The sequence below is a fragment of the Nuphar pumila genome, chromosome 11 (genome assembly GCF_984573655.1).
Source record: "Nuphar pumila chromosome 11, dmNupPumi1.hap1.1, whole genome shotgun sequence".
NCBI lineage: Eukaryota > Viridiplantae > Streptophyta > Magnoliopsida > Nymphaeales > Nymphaeaceae > Nuphar > Nuphar pumila.
In genome coordinates, this window is record NC_143259.1 from 16,106,752 (window position 1) to 16,113,903 (window position 7,152).

Below are 7,152 nucleotides of genomic sequence, written 5' to 3' on the forward strand. Positions count from 1 at the left end.
TTCCTCTTCTACCACTATTAAAGCCTTATGGAATCAACTTGACAAAAAGTACAATACCGAAGACCAAGGTCTTAAAAAGTACTATGTTGCCAAGTTTCTAAAATATCAGATGGTTGAGGGCAAGTCGGTCACTGAATAGGTACATGAGTTTCTACTATTGCTTCATAGTTTGGTTGAGGCTGATATGAAACTTCCTGAGAAGTTTCAAGTAATGACCATCATGGAAAAATTTCCTAAGTCTTGGGTAGACTTTTGCATGTCTCTCAAGCACCGTAGATGAAAGATCTCTCTGGATTATCTTATGGTAGCCATAGCCATTGAGGAAGAGCATAAGAGTCAAAAACAAGTTGTGATGCCAACTGAATAGCATAAAGTGAATATGATGACCGGACCTTTTAAATGCAAGAGACAAAAAGTGAAACCTGCAATGAAAAACTAATTTAAACCTAAGGTCAAAATCTAGAAGAAGGCAAAGAACAAACCTTGCTGGAATTATGGACATGTTGAGCACTGGGCTAAGGAATGTCCTTCGAAGAAGGCCAATGTTCATGGGACTACAAATGGTACACATCAAGTCAATATGGTGACTGAGGTCGTTGGGACCAATGCTGGGTATGTTTTTGTTAACCTGCAAATCTATCATGTTTATAAGCCAACTGAGTGGCTGATTGACACTGGGGCAAATATGCACGTTTGTACTGATAAGTCTGTCTTTGTCTCCTACTAGGCAGCTGCAAGCAGATCCGTGACTATGGGCAACTCCACAGCTACAAAGGTGTTAGGGATTGGACGTGTAGACCTGAAGTTTCCTTCAGAATGAGTTCTATTTTTACATAGTGCACCATGTGCCTATAGTTAGAAGGAATATTTTAAGTGGTTCATGTCTAGTTAGATAGGGTTATGTGAGTTTAATTTTAAATATAATAAAGTTATTATTTTATATTCTGAAATATTTATTGGCAAGGGGTATTTAGATGATGGCACTAAATACTGCTATGTGTATCTGATAAAATCAAAAGATGACACTTTTGATAAGTTTTTTATTTTTAAGAATGAAACAGAAACACAAACTGGTAGAAAACTTGAAAGATTGAGATCTGATAGAGGGGGAGAATATACGTCTAACAAACTTGATGAGTATTGTCGATCTGTTGACATAGTTTATGAGTTTACCGCTTCATATTCTTCGCAATCTAATGAGATTGCAAAAAAAAAGAATAGAACTCTAACTGATATGATAAATGCTCTACTTGAGAGTTCTGGATTACCTACCTATATGTGGGAGGATGATCTGAATACGGCTTGCCATATTATGAATAGAGTTTCTCAGAAGCATAAGGATAGTAGCCCATTTGAACTTTGGAGAAATAAGAAATCTAGCTTAAAATACCTCAAAGTGTGGGGGTGCCTTACAAAGGTGTTTGTCTAAGAGTACAATAGGAAGAAGTTGAGTCCTAAAACTATAGATGTTGTCTTCTTGGGTTATATAGAGAACAATTATGCCTATAAGTTCTTAGTAATTAAGTCTGAGATATTTGGCCTAGATGTAAACTTTATCGTTGAGCTTCGAGAAGCTACATTCTTTGAGGATGTATTTCCCATGAAAGTTAGTGTACCTTAGAATCTATCTTCTTTAGATGTGCCTTCAACTTCTGGTTTCATTCCTGAACATGTGAAAAGGATGACAGATGTGGGGGCTAAGTCATCTTGTTTCCACTCGGGACCAATTGTGTCTGAGGAAGTGGTTGAAACAAGAAGGAGCAAGAGACCACAGATTACCAAGGATTTGGGAAATGATTATATCACTTACCTTATCGAGAATGATCCTCTCACTTTTCGAGATGCAATGGCTTCACCTAAAGCAAGGCATTGAAAAGAAGCTATAAATAGTGAAATGAACTCCATTGTCTCTAATGACACTTGGGAACTGGTTGACCTCCCTCGTGGTAGCTCCACTATTTGGTGCAAATGAATCTTTAAGAAGAAGTTAAAACCATATGGATCCATTGATAAATACAAGGCTAAACTAGTTGTCAAGGGGTTCAAACAAAAGAAAGGAATAAATTAATTTGACACCTATTCTTCGGTTACTCGAATGACCACAATTAGGGTGCTTATTGCACTGACCTCCATTTATGATCTCTCGATCCATCAAATGGACGTGAAGATTGCCTTTTTGCATGGCGATCTTGAAGAAGAGATCTGTATTGATCAATCTGAGGGTTTTGTGGGTCCTGGTAATGAAAATAGAGTTTATAGACTTGTTAAGTCATTATATGAACTAAAACAAGCCCCTAAATAATGGCATGAGAAATTTGATAAAGTGATTTTATCATTTGACTTTGTTGTCAATGAATCTAATAAATGTGTTTATTACAAAGTTAAAAGTGATGCATGTATCATTCTATGTCTGTATGTAGATGACATTTTATTGTTTGGTTCTAATATGAGAATTGTGAATGAGACGAAGTCGTTTCTTAGTAGTAAATTTAATATGAAGGATATGTGAATTGCAAATGTGATCTTAAGCTTAAAGCTGACTCGTTCAGCTAATGGAATAGCTAATTCTCAATCTCACTTTGTTGAGAAAGTACTCGAAAAATTTAGTTATAACCAAGAAAGATCTGTAGCAACTTCATATGATCATTTCACTCCTCTTTATAAGAGTACGACTGGTGTTCCTATGTCTCAATTAAGGTATTCTCAGACTATTAAAAGTTTGATATATCTTACAAATTGTACGAGACCGAATATTTTGTTCTCTGCGACAAAATTAAGTAGATACACAAGTTGTTCAAATCGCACTCATTGGAAGGCATTGGACAGGGTACTTAGGTACCTGAAAGAAACTATTTCCTTAAGTTTGTATTACAAGAGATTCTCTGCCGTTCTTGAGGGATATAGTGATGTGAGTTGGATAGCCATGAACTCTGGGAGTTATGGCGTAACATGATATATATTTACCTTAGGTAGCAACGCAGTCGCCTGAAGATCAGTAAAGCAAACCATCTTGTCACGGTCTACTGTTGAGGCTAAGCTCTATGCTTTAGAAATTATAGGAATGAAAGTTGAATGGTTAAAGAGACTTTTAGAGGAACTTTCTTTAATGAGCAAACCAATTCTTACAATAACTGTGCATTGTGACAATATGGCCACAATTACAAAAATCAAAAGCATAAAATATAATAAAAAATAAAGAAGACACATTCAAGTCAGAATAAAAACTATAAGGAAACTAATATCTCAGTTAGTGATTGTTGTGGACTATGTTGGATCCAAAGAGAACACAACTGATCCATTAACGAAAGGACTAGATAAGTCATTGGTCTTGAAATCTAGAGAGGGGGTGAGACTGAAACCCATCAGTAGTTCATCTACAGTGGCAACCCAACCTATCTGAGTGGAGATCCCACAAAGTAGGTTCAATGTAGTAATAACAAGCTGTAGGGTGAACTGGATAGCACCTTCTTAATGTGATACTATGTATCTGTGTCTTTTCTCTTGATTACTCTAGAAAGGTGATGTAGTTGCAAGTTAAGGAATAGTTACAACTCTGAATGAGTTCAAAGCCTTTTAGGCGAGATGTTAGCAGTGCATCTCTGGAGAAGTTCACCTATGTGAGTGTGACTGTGTAGCCGCAATTTAAGGAATTGGGTTATTCATAAAGTCACTCATGAAACAGGATTCAGGCGCATGGCCTTTAACACGCTGCCCTTAAAGATTACAACCATAACCTTTATCATGTTATTTTTAATGGACACTCTCACTCCAAAGGTTCAAGTTCAAGACTTTAGTTCACTTCGTTCCTGTGGGAGTAAAGTTAGTTAACTAGGATAGTGGTTCAAACCAGATACCATTACTGAAAGCATGGTATGTCCTGCTGCAGATTACTCAATCTTGCATCTTTGTTTCCTCCTATTTTCATACTTTGAATTTGTGGGGGAATGTTGGATGTAGAAGAGATGCGGAGGTAATTCAAAAAAGAAAATAATTGGGGACCACTCCTTTATGAAGTGCTTTTAGACTTTGATGATGTGGAATAGTCCCATATTAAAGAATCTCGAAAAGGTTGTGAGCTTTATAACCTACATGGAGATTCTATCACTTGTTCCAAAGAACAAGAGGATGGGATGACTACCACAGACACATGCGCGTGCGCACGCCCGTCGGGTCAGGTTCGGGTAATTGGCCCTTTAGGGTCATATCCATTCTAAGTTCAATGTTTTTTTTGTCCTGCATTTATTGTTTCTATTTGGATTAAATATTGAAAAAAGAGAAATGGATAACAGATCATTCCGTTAATGGGTCACATTACTTCGTAAATAGTAATGGGTCTCTTTCACATTTTGGTACCTGTTCAGGGGTTATAAAACGTGGTTAGAGGGCTGCGATTATGCAGATACACAAACTGAAGCAAGTGATTCTTGGTTTCTCTCTCCCTGCTCTCTCTCTCTTTTGCTCCTCTGTGGGTGTTTCCTGGAAAGGGAAGTTCTGCATCAGTCATTCGCTGAGGTTGTCTTCGAAGGGTGATCTATCATCAGAGTGCACCAACTCAGATCGTCGAGGCTATTGTATCCTGGGGGAAGAATGTCAGACCCTTTTTGCACCGTATGTGAGGGTGAATCTTCTCTAAGGGGAGTATTCTTATACGCCTTAGCCTTTCGCAGAATAATAACATGTTTTATTTGTTGTTCTTATTCTGTTTCGTGCATATGTTTGATTTGTTACTTGTATCTGGATTTTGGTTTCAAACCGAATATGGCATGCTTGAACCTTGTTACGATTTGAATCAAATATTTTATTTGCATATCATGTTATATGAAAATCTGATTTATATCATGATTCTGTTTTTTATTCTAACAAAAGGTGGTTCCCTTCCTATGAAATACCTAGGTCTACTCTTGCACTTGGGTGTTTCAAGGGAGTGACATTGGAGTGCGTTGGAGGACCGTGTGAGGGCTAAGACCTAATCTTATGTTGCTTGCTTCTTATCTCTTGCAGGTCACATTAATCCAGTGAGGTTCAACATATCACTCATGTTACTACACTTCTTGCATATTTTCAAATTGCTCAAGAAAGTGGAAAAGCATCTTATTAATATTTTTCAGAGGTTTGTCTAGTCGAGTAAATCTGAAGGCACTTTCACTTTTCTAGTGGCTTGGTCTACTATCTCTAAACCTCGTGATTTAGGGGGCTTGAGAATCCATAATTTACACATTTGGAACAAGGCCTTACTCGCTAAATGGTTGTGGGTAATTTGTAGCAAGGAGAGTTGGATTGCAAATATTTACATTGAAAAATAAGGTCATTGTGGATGGCCTTCTAGCTGGTCCAAAAATCAGAAGTGGAAGAAGGGATCGGGGATTTGGAAGGGTTCAGTCTCCATTCTGCCCAACTTTTGTCATGGTGTTCGTTTGGTCGTTGGGAACAATCGACGCACATTGTTTTGGCAAGACAAATGGTGGAGCGAGGGAAGCCTTCGGAAAACATTACCTAATCTCTATGATGTGCCATGGGAAAGTATTCTATGGTTAGGGATGTGTGGTCGTCTTGATATAGCTTTTCAGCAATGGTCAGTTCTCACTTCCCAGCTCGCTTCCTTTTCACTCTCGCAACGTGAGGACCAACCTAAATGGCTGTTTGCTAGTGATGGTTCTTATGGTCGAACGCCACTAACTTGTACATCAGGAAACCTGAAAAAAAAAAATCTCTTCAAGCCACTTCTCAGAAGCAAACTTCATCTGATATGAAGCTTTCTGTGCACTGGGGACCAAGGAATTGTTCAAGAGTTGCATACCCAATAGGATACCACGTCTGTGTCAAGCCTACTACAAGTGTGACGTGCGTTGGTTGCAAATAGGCGATTTGATTTGGAGCCAAGTTTTGCACCAGTGTTGCCTTTTTTTTATTTTTATTGATGGCCTTGTTGATGCATCATGTATCATTGCCAACCCCCGAGCAGCTGTCTGGTTGTCATCGCCCATCAGTTTGGACTTGCGTGTGCCATGTTGATCTTCAGATTTTTTTTTTTTGAAAGAAAGTATAAATATGAATTGATAGAGTTAACAGAAGATGCATAGACGAGTGTGATGAGATGTCACACCCACTATGTCAAGGATACATAGGGACACGAATCTGGTAAAGGTAAGAAACCAGACCCGAAAAACCGGAAACATATCAGATTTAAAGAACAATAACGCATTGTCGGGGATCCATCAAAAGATCTCCTGGTTCCTCCAGATCCATTCAATTGGGGGTCCAGGCCATTTAGAGCAGGCCCTTTTCAAAATTTTCCACCGTATTCAATTCATATAGGCAGCCCAATTACTGCACAACCCTCTGAAAATGCGTTGATTACGTTCCTTCTAAATAATCTCCCATGTCATAAGTAACCATATGCACCAGACGAACTTTCACCGTTTCCCTCTGTCATCCAGGTGTGGAGCAATAAGGTTGTCTCTAGGAAAGAATAGGCCACCCCAGATCACCCCAAGCATTTTCTAACATGTGCCTCATATAGTCACATTCTCCAAAAAGATGGGAAAGTGATTCCTCCGCATGCTGGCATAAACTGCATCGACTTGCAAGGAAAATACCGTATCTCTTTCCCATGTAAAATTTTCCAATCACCATCCACCTGTCTCATTCAACCCCAGCTTGAAGAAAGTTAAGCCAATGCCAAACATCAATGACTGCCTGAACATCTTGCAGAGGCTTAAGCCAAAAATCAACTGGCCTACCTCATAGAGACATCAAGAAGAAACTCACCGTAAATAGCCCACTACGATCAACTAGGCAACTTCCACAGATAACTAGTTGGATTGCTGAGACTCGCAGGCTGGATATGAGAGAGAGAGAGAGACCATGAAACGCAATCTATCTTGCCAGCATTGCACATTACCTCAACATCAATAAATGTTTTTTGGCTAACAATTACATAAAAGAACTTGAATGAAAATAATTGGCACAACATGGTGATACCTCAACTATTGCCTTCAATGTTCTTAGGAAAAGGTGATTTGTTTCCTTTGATAAATTTCTTTGTCAGTCTCTTATCAAATGACAACTCTTATCAATCAACAGAAATGTCTGCTTGCCTGCTAGCATCCCCTCTGATTTTTGTGGCACCTTGCCCAATGACCTTAAAATTAA